The sequence below is a fragment of the Paroedura picta genome, chromosome 7, assembly GCF_049243985.1.
Source record: "Paroedura picta isolate Pp20150507F chromosome 7, Ppicta_v3.0, whole genome shotgun sequence".
Classification (NCBI taxonomy): Eukaryota; Metazoa; Chordata; class Lepidosauria; order Squamata; family Gekkonidae; genus Paroedura; species Paroedura picta.
The window spans coordinates 22,963,133-22,981,161 of record NC_135375.1 but is presented as its reverse complement, the minus strand read 5'-3'; the positions used below and the strand labels follow the sequence as shown (position 1 = coordinate 22,981,161).

The following is an 18,029-nucleotide window of genomic DNA, read 5'->3' as shown; positions in this document are numbered from 1 at the left end:
CCCCCCACTGGGTGAGCTGCGCCAGCGGGCAGCGAGCGGCGAGCGGCGGCGGGTGGCGGCGAGCGGCGGCGAGCGGCTCCCCCCCACTGGGTGAGCTGCGCCGGCGGGCGGCGAGCGGCGAGCGGCGGCGGGTGGCGGGGAGCGGCGAGCTGCGAGCGGCGGCGAGCGGCTCCCCCCCACTGGGTGAGCAGCGCCGCGGGCGGCGGGCGGCGGGCGGCGAGCGGCAGGCGGCGAGCGGCTCCCCCCCCCACTGGGCTCACTCAATTTTTTGAGTTGAAATGTTGGGGGGTCGTCTTATACGCCCAGTCGCCTTGTACGCCGGCAAATACGGTAGATGGAGTAGCAGATGGGGAGATGCAGATTCAAATCTTTAATCAGCCTTGAACCTCACTCGGCCACCTTGAAACCCAACCCACTACACAGGGGCTTTGTGAGAACATAACAGAAGACATGCTGGGTCAGGTCAACGGCCCAACCACTCAAATACTCTGTGTCACATGATGGCCAAAATCCAGGCACCATCAGGGAGTCAACCAGTAGGACCAAAACTCCCCTGTTGTCCCCCAAGCACCAAGAATATAGACCATCACTGCCCCAGACATATTCCATCTATACCTTGCGGCTAATAGCCACAAATGGACCTCTGCTCCATATATTTATCCAATCCCCTCTTGAAGTTGTCTATGCTTGTAGCTGCCACCATTTCCTGCAGCAGTGAATTCCATGTGGTAATTAATCTTTGGGTTAAGAAGTGCTACCCTAATAGGAGGTCTTCTAATGTTAGTTTGGGGAATTTAGCTTAAGGAGACATAGCAAAAAAGGGTAACTTGGGATCTCCATCAATGTCTACAGCAGCAGTAGCCAAACTGTGGCTCTCCAGATGTCCATGGTTTACAATTCTTTTGTGCTCCTGCCAGCAGGCTCATGGGAACTGTAGTCCATGGACATCTGGAGAGTCACAGTTTGGCTACCGCGGGTCTACAGGGATTGTTCCCTTACAGAAACTCAAAATGCCCAATCAAATGTTAAAACTGGAATGTTTTTATTCAGGATATAGCAAACACATGAAAAGTCTTGGAAAACACACAAGTCTGACTAAGAAAATGAGGGAAAGGGAGAGAGAATTTGGGAAAGGTGATATTTACTGATCATGATATGAAGAGAGGTCCATGGATTCAACAGCAAAATGATCAGCCTTTCAGGGAGGAAAGAGGGGCTACATGCAAGATGGGGTGTATGTATGTGCCCAATACACACACACAGGATCGGGGCAAGATGACCATATTTTATAGACCAAGGGTACGCTGATGCGTCTGCTCCAAATACACTGATTTTGGGAGACATGTGATAGGTTTTACCAGAGGAGCACAATGATCCGAGAGAAACATTGATGGGTTCCCAAATGTTAGACAAAGCTCGTGATTGCTTTATGGGAGGTGAACAATATGTGCAAAATGGTTCTCAGCAACCCTTTAATTACTGGACAGGCAAGCTATTAAGTTTGGGAAGCATGTTAAGTATGCTAATTTAGGTAGATGGGTGCAAAAGAAGCAAGGTTGAGAAATTGACTAAATTAATTGCCAGGTCCTGGGAAACCTATTGTCCTAAATTATGCATCTCCCCAGGATAGGGAACAAATTGCTCGGGAGTCAACCACTTGCCCTCAGATGCTTTAAACTACATGTCCAGGCTGATCTTGGAGGCTGATATGCATGCTGGTGTCCTTTTTGGGACAGTATTTTTAATGAACGGGCTGATATTTATTTTTATGTCATTTTGACCAGGCAGTTTACTGCAAATAATATTTTGCCATCATAAGGAAGAGGGTTATGGGCGTCTGTCTTTAAACTGCCCCACAGTGAAGGGAGGGATCTGCCTGCTAACAGAAGTACTTCCTTCGATCTGATCTCAGCCTATTGCTCATTCGTTTCATTAGTGCCCACGAGTTCTGGTATTGTGAAACACGGAGAAAAGTACTCCTTTATTCTTTCATAATTCATAATTTTGTTGACCTCTATCATGTCATCCCTCAATCGTCATTTCTCAAAGCTAAAAGATAAAAAGGGATAAAGTATCAAGGAGGATAGGAAAAGGGAACCTGTACGACTTTGGTATGCCCTTCCCTTTGAAGCATGCCTGGGAACCCACCTTGAGGCACCAGGCCAAATTTCTCTTAATCCAGGGTTTTCAGTTATTTTCTCAGACATTTTCTCATCTGCGCCAACCCAGAGGACTGTTTTATTAACTCGCTTTACTTTTATGTGCTTTTATGTCTTGGCTTTTATCACATGACTTGTTTTGTTGACTTGCAAATCATCATTTGTTATATGGTCCACATCTGTCGGATCTTGGAAGCTAAGCAGAAGCACTGGTTAGTACTTGGATGGGGGACCCCCAAGGAATAACACGGTCTCTGCATAGAGGCAAGAAAGGGCAAGTTCATTCCCTGCCTTGAAAACCCCATGGGGAATGGCGACTGGACAACACTCTATTGTTCTTAGCATTAGCTGTGAGCCATTTAAAAAAAGACTGGAGAGGCAGAAAACAAATTTCCTAATCAAGCAATCAGTTCCCCTTGAAGAAAACGGGAGATTAAAAAGAGAAACAAAAAATGCATTAAAGGAGAAAACATCGCTTGTGAATATGGGTTTGTTTGTTGGCTTGATGTTTTAAACTATTTTCAAACAACGGCCTCATTTATACCATCGGTTCAATTTTTTTAAAAATCAGAAGTTAAATATCATTATAATGAGGCACAGATCATTATTAACAGGTTCTCTGAATTCCCAGAATTCTTTATTTAAAAAAGAAGGTTTGTTCCTCTTATTGCAAAGAATATTATTATTAATTTTATTTGTTAAAGATATCCCTTTCCCTTTGGATCTCTGCAACAAAAGGGGCCAGAGACTTTTTTTTTAAAGCAAGTAAGTAAAATTTTAGAAAGATAAATCATCCCCTTGCTTTATACGCAATTCAAATGAAGGCTTGCAGGTTTAAAAATAATTGGACGCAGCAACCTTACCAAAGCTACTCATCTAATTATGGCGTAACGTGAGGAGACATCTCTACCTCCCCGAGGGATTTTCAGATCAACAGGAAGCTCTGAGTCAGTCTTCAAAAAAACGCAGATCTTTCATTTCTGGTTATGTATCTTCCCCTCAGCTGCTTATAAGACAATGACTTAGAAGCTTTTGAGACAAGGACTGGCAGCCATGGGTTCAAATGATGGAAAGAAGGTTCCACTTAAATATTAGACAGTATTTTCTGATGGTGAGGGCTGTTCGTAGATGGAATAGGCTGCCTCGGGAGGTGGTGGAGTCTCCTTCGTTGGAAGTTTTTAGGAGGAGATTGGATGAGCACCTATCAGGATAGTGTCATTGTTTTAAGTCCCCAAGAAGGTGGGGGGCTACACTGAATGGCACTTTGGGGTGTCTCTCAGTTCTGTGTGATTCTGATTGTACCCCCCAAAATGGTCATCTACAGCAGTGGTCCCCAACCTTTTTATCACCAGGGACCACTCAACGCCTTTTACTGAGGCCCGGTCGGGGGGTAGTTTACTCCTCTACTCTCAACCACTGCCCTAGCGCTCTCTGATCGCTATGGTAATGTTTAAACATCCCTTCAAAATAACATACAGACACGCCACAACAATGAAGTGTGTTGTAAAGGGCTGGGGGGGATGAAGTAAAGGGCCGGGGGGGGGGGAGAAGGCGTCCTTTGCGGCCAACCCCAGTTAGTCAAAGGACCACATGTGGTCCGCCGCCCACAGGTTGGGGATCGCTAATCTACAGTACACCATCAGGAAAGAAAGAAATGGATAACAAATGCTTGAGGGAGAAGCCAACAGACATTAAAAACAGTGACCAAATCCAATAAGAAAAACAGCGATGGAAACAAAAAAACAAATTACATCCTGAAGCAGCAGCTTTTTGAATGGCGAACAGAACCGGGGAGGCTGGGTTCAGTCGTAGAGCAGAAGGCCCCAGGTGCTGTCCCCAGCATCTCCAGTCAAAATGATCCCGTGACCTGTGATGTAAAAGGTCTGAAACATTGCAGAGCCCGCACGAGGTAGGAAAGGCACTACTGACCTTCACAGATCAGGGGCCGCACTCTGAATAAGGCAGGTTCCTGCATACACACCAAGCAGGGGTGAGCCTGGCCCAAATTCATGCCTAGTTTTATTTTTAATTTATTAATTTGATTTATTTACCACAACTCCTGGGGTTGCTGTCTTGAGGCGGTTTACAGAGATAAAACACTACATTACAATACAATACAACATTAGTTATAAAATTACAATAACCCAGTATGGCAGCAACACAATGCTTCCCTAAGTTCCTAAGGAAGAACAAGATGAATATCACAGAAAAGGCCTGTTTTTTTAGTTTGTATGCAGTTAATGACAGAAGATAAGAAGACCTGTTTTTTTTATACCCCACTTTTCAATAGCTGAAGGACTCCCAAAGGGGCCTTCAAACATCCTTCCCTTCCTCTCCCCACCACAGATGCCCTGTGAGGTAGATGTGGCTGAGAGAGCTCTAACAGAACTGTTCTGTGAGAACAGGTCTAAGAGAACTGTGACTAGCCCAAGGTCACCCTGCTGTTAAAAAGAATCAAAGGAATTGGGCTGTTGCAGAATGTGCAGATTCGGGCCTCCTGAACCGGAGCATATAAGCCAGCAGCAAGGGGGTAACGAGGAAAATTCTGCAGACAGGCAACCTGTGCATTTAGAATGCAAATTAACACCCCCCCCCCCGCCGCCTCCAGTTACAAGGTTTGGACAACGCTGTGTTTCTAGCAAAGGCTCCAAGCGATCAAAGAGCTGCTGCAAGCTTCCCATAACCCCTGGAGAATTCCCACAACCTTTTGCACATGTGCAAACAGCAGCAAAGGGCAAACTGGAGGGTCCAATCACAAGAGCAATTACTGAACGCTCCAGAGATTTGCTAGTGAGCCCCCCCCCCCCCTCTTCTTGAGCGCCCATTATTCAGGAGGGAACAAAAGGACTTAGCCAAGAGGTATTCATGAACTGGCCAGTAAGCTGTCGTGAACCCTGACAGAACGCTTCGTCTCGCAAAAATAAACACATAAATAAAAATCTGCCCAAACACAGATCTTCAAAGCTGTTGCAGCCCCCGAAAATAGGAGCTGGTGGCATTTGGAGATAACTCTGTGTCTGAGAACTGTCCGCAGTGGGTTGGGGGATTCCTGGAGACTTTGGGGTACAGCCTGGGAAGGGTGGGATTAAGAGAGGGTTGAGTGCAGAACTCTTCCTCTGATCAGGCACCCAACTCTGGATCCGACCAGTTACTTGATGAAACGTCAACATTTCTCAACTCTTTGCAATCAGAGCATTTTGAGTATTTTAGTGGCTGTAGTAAACTGTGCCAAAGAAACAAGCTTACTTCTGTTGGTGGGTCCATTATTGGTTTTGAAGGCACGGTCACCTGGATCAGAGATGAAATACAAGGCTAAAAATCCCCTGATTCATCAACTCCAAGTCTATGTGTTTCAGAGATACTGTACCTTCTTATTAATACATTAAGCATGCCAATTGCTGTGACGTATTGAAGCTTGAGCTAACAATGAAGATTATTTGCTGACTGGTTTGAATGCCAGCTTGGTGCAGTGGTGTAGGGGTGCCAGCGTAGTGTAGTGGTTAAGAGCAGCAGCTTCTAATCTGGAGAGCTGGTTTGAGAGCTGGAGAGCTGGTTCCTCTGCATGCAGGCAGCTGGGTGACCTTGGGCTAGTCACAGTCCAGTTAGAGCTGTTCTCAGAGCTCTCTCAGCCCTACCTACCTCACAGGGTGTCTGTTGTGGGGAGAGGAAGGGGAGGTGATTGTAAGCCATTTTGAGACTCCTTCGGGTAGCGAAAAGTGGGGTACAATGGACTCTGTGGAATTTTACAATTGTTCTTTTTATGTGCTTATTGATGACATTTTATGTCACCTCTCCAGACTGGATTGAGGTGGCTCAAAACTTCAGTGAGAAAAACCAGCAAAACCAGTAGAATAAGCTAAGCTGTGGTGGACTGGCTCAAGTGAAGTCGGCTGAAATTTAATTAACATAATTTAATTTAAACATTTTTTAAAAACCCCTGTTTATCTGTGTAAATATAAATGTAATAATCCTGTTGTTACCCTCTCTGAGCCAACAGGGAAGGGAGGGCTATAAAAATAAAATTCACCATCATCGTCATCATCATCGTCATCATCATCATCATCATCATCATAAGTGGATAATAATGGACCAATAAAAACAAGCCAAGCGAGGGAAGAAAAGCACATTAAAATTATATATTAAAATTATATTACTAAAACAGACCTTGTGGTGCAGAGGTTCCCACAGATTCATATCAGTTTTGTTATGAAAGTTTGCCAGCAGCGCTTGGGGCCAGTCACACCCTCTCAGAGTAGCCTACCTCACGAGGTTGTTGTACAGATAAAAAGGAGGAGGGGAAATGAGGAAAGGAAAGGGAGAGCATAAAGGAAGTACATGCACGACACTAAAAGAACATTCCCCACCCCCCTTTAGTTAAAAGCATGAATAAAGGCTTTCTGGTTTTTAGAGAGGGAGAATTGGGGATATTTTTAACTAGCAAGAAAGCCCATTGCAAGCAGGAATGCAATGGGGGCTAGGACCCAGGGGATACAGAGAGAGACTCTGTGTCTCTCTTTCTCCCTCTCACTGCGTGTCTCTCCTGTGTGCCTCGCAACAGGAGCCATAGCAGGTAATTAGGGCCCCTTCTTAGGAGGGAAGCAGGGCTGGTCAGCAGCTTGGCGTAGCTCTCTCTGTGTCTCTCTCTGCCTCCTTTGCAGCAGGAGCGATAGGAGGTAATGAGGGCTCATGTTTGGTCTGGCAGGGCTCTGTGTGTCTCTCTCTCTGGCATGGCTGAGAGGAACATGGCTAGTGTCCAGGGAGGGAGGGCGGGAGCTGTAGGGGCGGGGCCAATCAGTGTGCACCCTGATTGGCCCTATTCCAACTTGGACAGCCGGACACATTCCACTCCCCAGGCTATTTCACAAATATATAGAGGAACCATGGATAAGGATCAGGATTTACTTATTTACACACATCACTGTTAGATGGAGCAGGAGCAAACATACAGGCCGCTGTCCTAGCATTAACATGAGTTACACAAACACATGAAGTGCCCTCTACTGACTCAGACCAAAAGCAGTAGAAGCAATGCTTGAGGATCTTAGGGGTGTACAATTCCCTTCCTAATCTTTTCTACAAGATCCCCCACAACTGGAGATGCCTGGGATGGAACCTGTGACCGCCTTCACTCAAGGCATGCCCTCAGCCACTGAGCCCCTTTCCCTCAACTCCAAATCAACTCTTCACCTTCCAAACCCACAACAGAAAGTCTTCTGCTCTAAGCTGTGTGGGTGGCCCCACTGCACAGGTTGTGCTTATGCAAAACGACACCAACACAGTTTGCACCCGTTTTAACAACAGGGAAGCGTTCCCATCTGAACATTCCAAGGGAGGGCCATAATTTCCCTATCAGAGATGAGGTCACCTTGAGGAATAGCCTTGTGGAAAGGCTCATAGGCAACCGGGCTGTCAACAGCACCTCTCCTTCCCAGCTTAGGTCTTTCACAAGCTGGAGTATCAACCGGTTGATCGAGAAGCATCTGCCCTGAAGTAGCCCTGCAGAAAAGGACATGACACGGCACAGCACGGCCATGCACTCAAGCTCTTTGCTGAGACCTCTGTGGGTTGGGAAGGTGAAGGGGGGAAGGTGAAGGAAAAACCGTGATCAGGCCCCTGCAGGGAGACAGCAGCAAGCCCTCTCATCTTTATAGGTGGGTGGAGAAGGTACTGCAATGGGGAAAGGAGAAGAAAAACATCAGGCTAAAGAGTTCACAGCTTGGCGGCGGGGCGCCTGCCGATTGGCCCCACCAATGGTCTGTCCGGAGGAAGGGGCCAATCGGCACCCTTCCTCATCCCGGACAGAGCCCGCCCTAACTCCTCCCCCTAAGCCCTTATGACTTTATTTAGTCTGCGGTGCCGTGGTTAAGATTTTAAAATATTCCAGCTATAAGAATCTTTCTGGTTTTAAAACTCACAAGCATTATCTCAAGCAATTGAGACTATCTCTACCTAAGTTGCTCCGAATCCACCCAGCTCTTCCTTGTTTTGATAGCTCTCCAAGCTGTGTGTATATATTTATACCCTGGTTTTCTCCCCAACGGATCCAAAGCAGCTTACAACACCATTATTCCCACCTGCATTTAATGTTCCCAACAACCTTGCGAGGTAGATTAGGCAGAGAGAGAGAGAGAGAGAATGAATGAATGAATGAATGAATGAATGAATGAATGAATGAATATGATTGCCCCAAAGCAACTCCCAGACTCTAGTTCAGTACTCCAACCATTATTCCATACTGGCTCACACATATGGCAAAAGATAAGAGTCATAACCACCCAGGAATGTCATCCAGTGTCTATTAAAAGATTTCTAAGATTAACCGAGAAATGGAATTTATCGCTAGCAATCCAGCCCTTCTGGTGTTTCACCCTCCCCAAACTTTGTGTAACGTATTTAATTTATAAAAACCAGCTGGCCTATCAAGGTATGTCTAGTTTGTTTTAACGTCACTTTCGGATATTTAAAGACTGTGTACCATGCACAATACAAAACATCAAAACAAGGTCCCATTAAACATCTTTTAGAAAACCTAAAGAATGCAACATGATGTTTGACATGGGACAGTCGGTGTCACATGACATACCAGAGGGCCCGTATTTCCCAAAATAGTCCTCCAATATCTTCCATGACATGTCAGGACCATGCGTAGGCATTCCGCCAGCTGTCCGTTTCAGTCATTTTTACACAAAGCCTGAATTCCCTTATTTAGGGTTGCCATATTTTGAAAAGCAAAAAAGAAGACATGTTTCCCAATGGACTGCTTCAAACAAGCAATCACTATGACAAGTGATCATACACTAGTACAATAGTATGACGACTATTTAAGCCAGCCTTTCTCAACTTTTTTTACTGTTGAAAACCCCTGAAACATTCTTTAGGCTTCGAGAAACCCCAGAAATGGCATGATACAGAATATGGTTGGGAATCATAGCTGTGGGCACACCCACTTGAGGCCCCTCTCATATCACCCAATAAATGTTTAACAAATTATAAAACTATATAAAAATTAATTTCCACCCACTTGGGAATCCCTTCCAGGGCCATCAAGAAACCCCAGGGTTTCGTGAAACCCTGGTTGAGAAAGCCTGGTTTACGCTTTGATAATTGCTACCAAGTGGGAATATTCCTAACTTTACAAACCTCAAAAGAAGTCATTTTCATCATTTTTTAAAATGAAGAGCCCAAAAGTGAATGGACGCACACAAAAATAGAGGACGTGTCCTCTAGAACAGGGTTGTCAACCTGTGGTCCTCCAGATGTTCAGGGACTGCAATTCCCATGAGCCCCTGCCAGCGAACCAATGAAACATTAACCTTTGCAATCTGAGATCCTGATTGTCTGAAGGGCCCCAAGAGAGAGTCTGAATTGGGATGAGATCCACAAATCTAGCTTGTCCCAATAAGTGGTGACTGTGGGAAACATTGCCTATACCTGGATGGCCCAGACTAGCCGGCTCTCATCAGATCTTGGAAGCTAAGCAGGGTTAGCTCCTGGTTAACATTTGGTTGGGAGGCCTCCAAAAGAAGTCCAGGGTGTTCATGCAGATTCAGGCAATGGCAAACCACCTCTGGATGTGTCTGACCTTGAAAACCCTGCGGGGTCGCCATAATTCACCTGAGACCTGACAGCACTTTCCACCATCACCCCAGAGGTCATGTATCCTGTGACAGCCTGTTCACATGGAGCATTTGCCAGGCAATGTGGGCAGGCACTGAGGAAGAAGCTCAGCTGTGGCGATATTCTCTGTGTCCTTCAACCTTCTGGTGGGGGGCAAACAGAGAGGAGGCCTTTTCCAAGGAGGAGCTCTAGCTGTTCACTGCCACCCCAACAGCACTTTACTAAGTGCCTCTCCTTTTAAGGTGTAGCCCCCAGGAGGAAAATCTTCATTGGTCCAGACAATTTTGTTCATTTTGCAGCATTACCTGTGCTCTTCCTTCCTGACATCGGACTGAGTCCACTAATTACTCTGCCAGGTTGTTTTATTGTTTCTAGGCCGATTTTGGCAACTTTGATATCTGCAGCGCCACTGGGTGATGCTGACAGGTTGCATTTGGTATGTTGTATTCCACTCCCACATTGATTCTACATGCCTTGTAACCCCTGTGTGTGACAACGTGTGTGACTTACACAATGTGTGCGACTCATGTGCGTGCGTGCGCGTGTGAGAATTCCTGTTCATCCACTGTCTATATCCCAAATTCTCCAGCAGTGCTGCTGAAATGCCTCTCAGTTGCATACTGTATATCTTATAGAAGATGTAAAATAGAATTTAAAATAGTCTGCCAACCTATCTAGCACAAAACATAGCACAAGCACCTCCAAATAATCCAGCACACTTGTGTGTTCTTCTTAGAAGCTACACACTCCTATATTATGAGCCTCTTGTGGCGCAGGGTGGTAAGGCAGCCGACATGCTGTCTGAAGCTCTGCCCATGAGGCTGGGAGTTCGATCCCAGCAGCCGGCTCAAGGTTGACTCAGCCTTCCATCCTTCCGAGGTCGGTAAAATGAGTACCCAGCTTGCTGGGGGGTAAACGGTAATGACTGGGGAAGGCACTGGCAAACCACCCCGTATTGAGTCTGCCATGAAAACGCTGGAGGGCGTCACCCCAAGGGTCAGACATGACTCGGGGCTTGCACAGGGGATACCTTTACCTTTATACCTGCATTAGTTCATTTCAGTGTTTTTTAAATGTATTATGGAGAGGGTTTCCCCCACACTTTTTGTAAAGCCATTTCAAGCATTTCTTTAGAGCAAAGCAGTTCTTTGGAAGGTATAGCTAGCTGCATTGAATCTGCGGTGGCTGATTTTTCTCCATGAGAAGCCCTGATAAAATTTCAACAGGATTCTTAGAGAACCACTGGTTTAAAGCCTCAGTTCTTTCCTCAATGACACGGCATCATTGCTACCCAGGGCTGGCATTTTATAAAATGTCATTGATCTGTTGGCATCAATCCCAGATCCCCTTCCCCCACCCCGCTGCTTGATGCCAATGAGCTAATCTTGAAATTAGATTAACCTGTGCGGATTAACAGACTGCTGCATTGAGCCACAGTTGTCAGGACAACAAACAGAAAATGTATCCTATTAATCCTCTCGAAGGGATCCACTTTCAAGCAGAACTACCTGGGAGATGCGACAACTATACAGACTATTTGTAGTTGAATTTGAAGCATCTGATATGGAAATGCTAAACGCCAGAGTTCATGAATTACGCATTACAAGATCGCGGCCCTAAGCGAATTAAGGGGGGGGTCTTATTTTCAGACCTGACAAACTCAACTAGAAAAGTGACATTAGATGCTGCTTCGGAGGGGCTGTTTACTCACTGGAGAGGCATACGAGGCATGAACTACGCCTAGCTGACCTACCTGAATCTGCCAACAGCCATGGGGCACTGCTAACCAGCATTAAACAAACCATACGCAGATAAGGTCCGAAGTCAGACATCTTCCATATCTCATCTGCACATGTGCATGGGCAGTCAAACCACAACTGGCTTATGGTGACCCAGCAAGGGGCTTTCAAGGCAAGTGCAGAGCAGAGGTGGTTGGCCATGGCCTTCCTCTGCAGAGCCTTCCTTGGTGGTCCCCCTTCTAAGGACTGACCTTGCTTAGCTGACTCGTGAAGGCCCCCCCCCCCGTAGGGTTTTAAAGCAAGACTTTAACAGAGGTGGTTTGCTAGATAGCCATCTGACGGAGAGGCTGATTCTGTGAAGGCTCAAGGGAGTGGCAGGTTACAGTAGATGAGCGATAGGGTTGGGAGTGTCCTGCATAATGCAAGGGTTGGACTAGATGACCCATGAGGTCCCTTCCAACTCTATGATTCTTATGATTCTATTGCCTTCCTCTGCATAGTGATCCTCCTATTCCTTGGTGGTCTCCCATCCAAAGACTAGCCAGGGCCAACCCTGCTTAGCTTCTGAGATCTAACATGATTGGGTTAGTCTGGGCTATCCAGGCCACAGCTCCTTCTTCTGTGCAGGAAGAAGAATCCAAGCTGTTTAGATCCTGGGCTACACCTCATACTACTGAAAGCCCCTCTGGCTGGGCAGCCATTCCAGCAATATCAGACCCCTTAGGGACATGGAAATATCTCCACCATTCTTTGGACTCCAGCTTTTGACTGACTGCGAATATGAAAGAAAGCTCTTGTAACAAAATTATATTGATCTGTCAAAAACAAGATTTGGTGTACTGATCACACTGTGCCTGACGCACACTCATTTTCCCCAGGAGGAGGAGGAGGAGAAGGAGAAGAAGAAGAGTTGGTTCTTATATGCCACTTTTCTCTACCCATAGGAGTTTTAAAGTGGCTTACAGTCACCTTCCCTTTCCTCTCCCCAGAACAGACACCCTATGAGGAGGGTGAGGCTGAGAGAGCCCTGATATCACTGCTCAGTCAGAACAGTTTTATCAGTGCCGTGGCGAGCCCAAGGTCACCCAGCTGGCTGCATGTGGGAGTGCAGAATCGAACCCGGCATGCCAGATTAGAAGTCCATGCTCCTAACCACTACACCAAGCTGTGCACTGTACTTTCCCGTGTAAAGTACATGACAGAGGCAATCTGACTTTAAGTTAGCTTTCTGGCCTGGCACAACATAAACCTCCATGTCTAAGGTTGCCAATTTTTCACACTCCAGAAACAAGATACCTGGAACCACCCCTTCATTTTTCACATCAGCAAATAGAAACAGAGCTAGAAGGGACCCCAAGGGTCATCTAGTCACATCCTGGGCACAATGCAGGAAATTCACAGCTCCTCACCCCCATTCCACAGTGACCTCTGCTCTATGCCCAGGGGAAGACAAAACAAAAACAACAACTCTGGGATCCCTGGTCCAATCTGGCCTCCCAGATCCCAAACTGGCAAGTGGCATTACCCAGGGCACGTAAGAAAGGGCCATGAGAACCGAGCATTGACTCATCCCTTCCTGCCCTCCCTCTCACCATCTGCCTGAATGCAGTGTGAGTCAATGAAAGTGGGCTAAAAAACATTCAGTGTCATGCAGGAATTCAGACTCAGCAATCTTTTGGCTCTTGCGTTTCCAAAGTCATTCCTTCTCTTCCAAACTCTCCAGCTTCCTATTCCCGACCTTTCTTTATTTGTCTCACATATTTTTATTCCAGCTTTCCAGGTCAACGGCCCCGAGGCGGCGCACAATTAAAAAAAAGCTCTCCAAAATGCCAGTCCTAGAAAGAGGCTAAAAATAGAAGAACCATAACATCAAATCTTATTAACAGAATGAACATCCATAAGAACCCATAGAAAACAGTGACAGGGTATTCAGTCAGTTAGGGCAGGCACAGAGAAGCTAAAATATTTTAAGCCAGGCCCTTCAGCATGCCCCAGAAATAGAGATCAGAATAAAGTTTGAGTCCAGAGGCACCTTTAAGACCAACAAAGCTTTATTCGGGATATAAGCTTCTGTGTGCCACTGGATCCAAATTCTGTTCTGCGTCTTCAGACCAACAGAGCTACCCACCTGAATTTGTCTTCTGAGAGAGGTTATTCCGAGGCTGGGGAACTACAACTGAGAAGGTACTATTCCTATTCTCCCAACACTCCCTTGCTTTTTCCCCACTCCAATACAGACCAGTGATTACTGGAAACTGCCTAAAAGATTTAAAGGTTAAACCATCTTGTGACCAACTTAACAAAAACACAGTATAGGAAGACAGTAAGCAAAATAATATCACCCAGCCCCCTTTGAGTGCATTATTATCATCATCATCATCATCATCATCATTATTGAATTTGCATGCATGCAAAGATCTCCTACCCTTCCAGAGAGCCATGGCTGTCAGGTTTGACAGTACGCATCACCTGTTGCAGGGAGGGAAATGACTGCTAAGAAGCACAAGTAACGCCACACAGCCCTCTCCCAAATTTCCTAGGACTTCCCTTCCTCCCCTGTGCAGATCACACCAATTTTTACGGAACCCAGTGCAAAAGGTGCACAGAACCCATTTTCTCCTTACTGGTTTGGATATTCATGGGATATTATATATATATATATACACGCACAGACTCCTATCAGAAGGGGAGGGGGGTTCCTAAGGGAAATGCTTTGGAAAGGGCAAATGCCTGTCTACTAGGTATAAAATGCAGGGAAATCCTCCATAGCCTTGGTTGGGTTCAGATATGTGCCCACTTTTAGGTCTACATCTAACTTTGAAAACAAGCACATACAGTGCGGGTCAAGCCAGCGTCTGGAAAGACATGTCCAAAGGCAACAGGCAGCGGCTTCTCATGTTCCTGGCACGCACACCCGGGGATTCCCGAAACACTCGCAACAGACGCCCCCGGGGACAGCCATGCTTCAACGCCCTCGCACATGCACCCCCCACACGCGGCCGGGACTCAAACCCCGCAGCCCCCGGGACGCCGACAGGTCTTCGGCAAGACCGCAGGGATCCTCAACCTGTGGTCCTCCAGATGTTCATGGACTACAATTCCCATGAGCCCCTGCCAGCATTTGCAAATGCTGGCAGGGGCTCATGGGAATTGTAGTCCATGAACATCTGGAGGACCACAGGTTGAAGATCCCTGGGCAAGAGGGCTTTGGCGGGATGCAGCTCCGCGCGCACAAGCCGGGTCGGCTGTTGCATAAGGTGCGGAAAGGACTGAGATGCGCCCTGCACGAGGGCGCCCCGCCCGCCCCCCAGGTTCCCTGGCATGGCACCGCACCGCACCCCGGCAGACCCTCATCCCCCATGGAAACCGACGGGGCTCCCTTGCGAGCAAACCGAACCCAGGGACGGGAGGGAGACGCATCTCACCCGCGCGCCCCTCCAGCGCCGGCGCCCAAGCAACTCCGCGCAGCCCCGTCGCTTCCTTCGCCTGCCAGCAGAGGCCGCCCGAGAGTAGGAGGCCGCTCTGCAAACGATGAGGCGCTGGAACACGCTCGAGGGGGTGGGGGGGTGGGGGGAATGGCCCAGGGGACCAATGGGCCCGCGGCGGGGGCGTGGCCTGAGAAGCCGCCGGCCAACTGGACAGAGGCCAGCGCGTTTCTATAGCAGCCGGCATGGTTGAGAAGGGAGGAGCTACACCGGTGGGCTTTCTGCCTGACGTATGCTGCAGAAACTTGCCAGCGAGCCAGCATGGTGTAGAGTGGTGGACTCTAATCTGCCGAGTAGCGTTTGACTCCCTGCTCCTCCTCATGCAGCCTGCTGGGTGACCTTTGGGCTAGTCACAGTCCCGTTAGAGCTGTTCTTACAGAGCTCTCTTAGCCCCAGCTACCTTACAGGGTGTGTGTTTTTGGGAGAGGAAGGGGAGGAGATTGTAACATGATTTAAGACTCCTTCGGATTGTAAAAAGGAGGGGGGAGTTACAAAAAAAACAACTTTCCCTCTTCTTGAAGGGTACATCCACTCAAAAGCATTGACCTGATGGCTGGGCAAGCCAGTGCCTCTGATGAAGTGAACCCTGGCTCAGGGGAAATGTATGAATAAAAAGTGTTACTTTGTAAAGGGAACTCCTGTTTTAACTCCCCATTAAGTTCAGTGGGGTTTACTTTTATGCAGCCCTACATTGCATTGGGCCGAGCCAGTCAAGGGTTGTTCCAATTTAATCTTAGTTGATCCGGCCTGATCTGCTTGGAGAACTGTACACAGGCACATGGATCCCCCCCCCTCCAATAAAAAGAATGTTCAGCACTTGCAGTTTTCTCTGCCTTCAGGACAGGTAGGTAGCTTGAAACCTTTCTGGAAGATGCATCTTTCTAAGAAGAACCCTATTTCCATATCTATGGGACTGGACTAGCTGGGAAACTTACAGGCTGGGCAGAAGAAGAATAAGCTAAATATTAAAATACAAATATTTATTATCACTCATGTGCACATTTAAAAATGTAAAAACATCAACATTAGTCTCACACTATTGTACAAATCCAGAGCACATGGATAAATGACCTGATACAAAAAAACCCAAATGCTTAACAGCCCCTGTTGGGGGTCTTCCTCAGTTGTTTAAATACACCCCTGTAATGGAGTAATGGGGACTATAAAGTGGTAAAAATATATATAAAGGAAGAGGCTCCCACACGTATAAAATGTGTCAAAATATCCCTGTCTTGGAGCCTCCCCCCCCCCCCCCCCCCGTTAAAAGATTTATTCTCCAAAATTCCACCCTTATTACTCTCGGCCTGAGTGCATTCTCATGTGTCTCGTAGAAGGTATTGAAACTGGACAACACACCACATTACTGAGTAGTTGAATGTGTAAAGTACGGTCGAGTCACGTCCAACTTACGGCGGTCTATGGCCTGACTTAGTAAGGCGACTTAGCGTTGGCTTTGTTTTAGGATTCTTTGTACAGTCTGGAACGTTTACGCTCTTAAATTCTATGACAGGAAAACACAAGCTCCTCACACTAGTCACGGCAGAATTCAGATTGCCACTTTAAATGACGTCTTACTTACCAGGCAAGCCTATGTTGTTTTACTGCAGCCTGATAAGAGAAACCCAGTTTTGTCACCTAATAACCCCCCAATGGAATTAGGTCACTCATCCTGTGGCAGGCCTAAAAGGTAAAGGTAAAGGTATCCCCTGTGCAAGCACCGAGTCATGTCTGACCCTTGGGGTGACGCCCTCTAGCGTTTTCATGGCAGACTCAATACGGGGTGGTTTGCCAGTGCCTTCCCCAGTCATCACCGTTTACCCCCCAGCAAGCTGGGTACTCATTTTACCAACCTCGGAAGGATGGAAGGCTGAGTCAACCTTGAGCCGGCTGCTGGGATTGAACTCCCAACCTCATGGGCAGACAGATTCAGACAGCATATCGCTGCCTTACCACTCTGCGCCACAAGAGGCTCATCGTGGCAGGCCTACAGATACCATTTCAAAACATGTTTTTTGAATTTCAGGCAGACTCTAACTCCAACTCCATGTAGCAAAAACCGACATTAACCCACAGCACTTTAAGGACTAACACTTTACTAGGGGAGACAGCTTGGTATAGTGGTTAGGAGCGCCGGACTTCTGGCAAGCTGAGTTTGATTCCTCGCTCCTCCTCCACATGCAGCCAGCTGGGTGACCTTGGGCTCGCCATAGCACTGATAAAGCTGTTCTCACTGAGCAGTAATATCAGGGCTCTCTCAGCCTCACCTCCCTCACAGGGGGTCTGTTGTGGGGAGAGGAATGGGAAGGCGACTGTAAGCCGCTTTGACTCCTTCAGGGAGAGAAAAGTGGCATATAAGAACCAACCCTTCTTCTTCTTCAGTAATATCAGGGCTCTCTCAGCCTCACCTCCCTCACAGGATGTCTCTTGTGGGTTGAGGAAAGGGAAGGCGATTGGAAGCCGCTTTGAGACTCCTTCGGGTAGAGAAAAGCGGCATATAAGAGCCAACTATTTTTCTCTTCATTTCAATCTAGCATAAACTTTTGGGGACTAGAGTTTATTTCAGCAGATACACATTGTGGTTCTGCAATCTCTATGCCAAAGAATAAAGGGATACAAGTCCGACATTGAAATGCTCCCCATACTACCATTTTTAGACTCCCAATACAGTATTGCTGTCCTAAAATCTGCCACTCTCCTGCAAAAGAATTTCAAAGGGAAATTTCAGCTTGAAACTGTTGAACCAGAACTTAACAAGTCTGATATAATCTCCTAGAGATTTAAGACGGGATTTCACGCGCACACTTCTCTATTGTGTTTGACGTGATGATAAAAGTGAGAGATGCAAACAGCCCTAAGACCCTGGGGATCAATAGGTACTTAACAAGGAAGTATCCACTCCTTCTAATGTTCCTCTATGGGATTTTCTATGCAATTCCCATGGCATGGAATCTGCCCTGTGGAGCCAGATTTGTTGCAATTTGGCTTTGGTTGCAAAGGTTATGGACTCATGGTCCTCAGCTGAGCATGGA

The 18,029-nt window shown here is 47.0% G+C and overlaps 1 protein-coding gene across 3 annotated transcripts in view; it reads right to left on the bottom strand.

Annotated features, from left to right (window-relative positions):
* NIM1K (NIM1 serine/threonine protein kinase) overlaps nucleotides 1-15,070 on the bottom strand; it is a 32,051-nt gene extending 16,981 nt beyond the window's left edge. Inside the window, exon 1 of one of the 3 annotated variants that reach the window (XM_077347069.1) lies at nucleotides 14,941-15,070. The gene's annotated coding sequence lies outside the window, so the exon portion shown is untranslated. Of the gene's footprint in view, nucleotides 1-13,940; nucleotides 13,991-14,940 lie in introns of those variants that run through there. The other 2 variants (XM_077347066.1, XM_077347067.1) reach the window with 2 other exon arrangements.
* Between the last annotated feature and the right edge of the window lie 2,959 nt (nucleotides 15,071-18,029).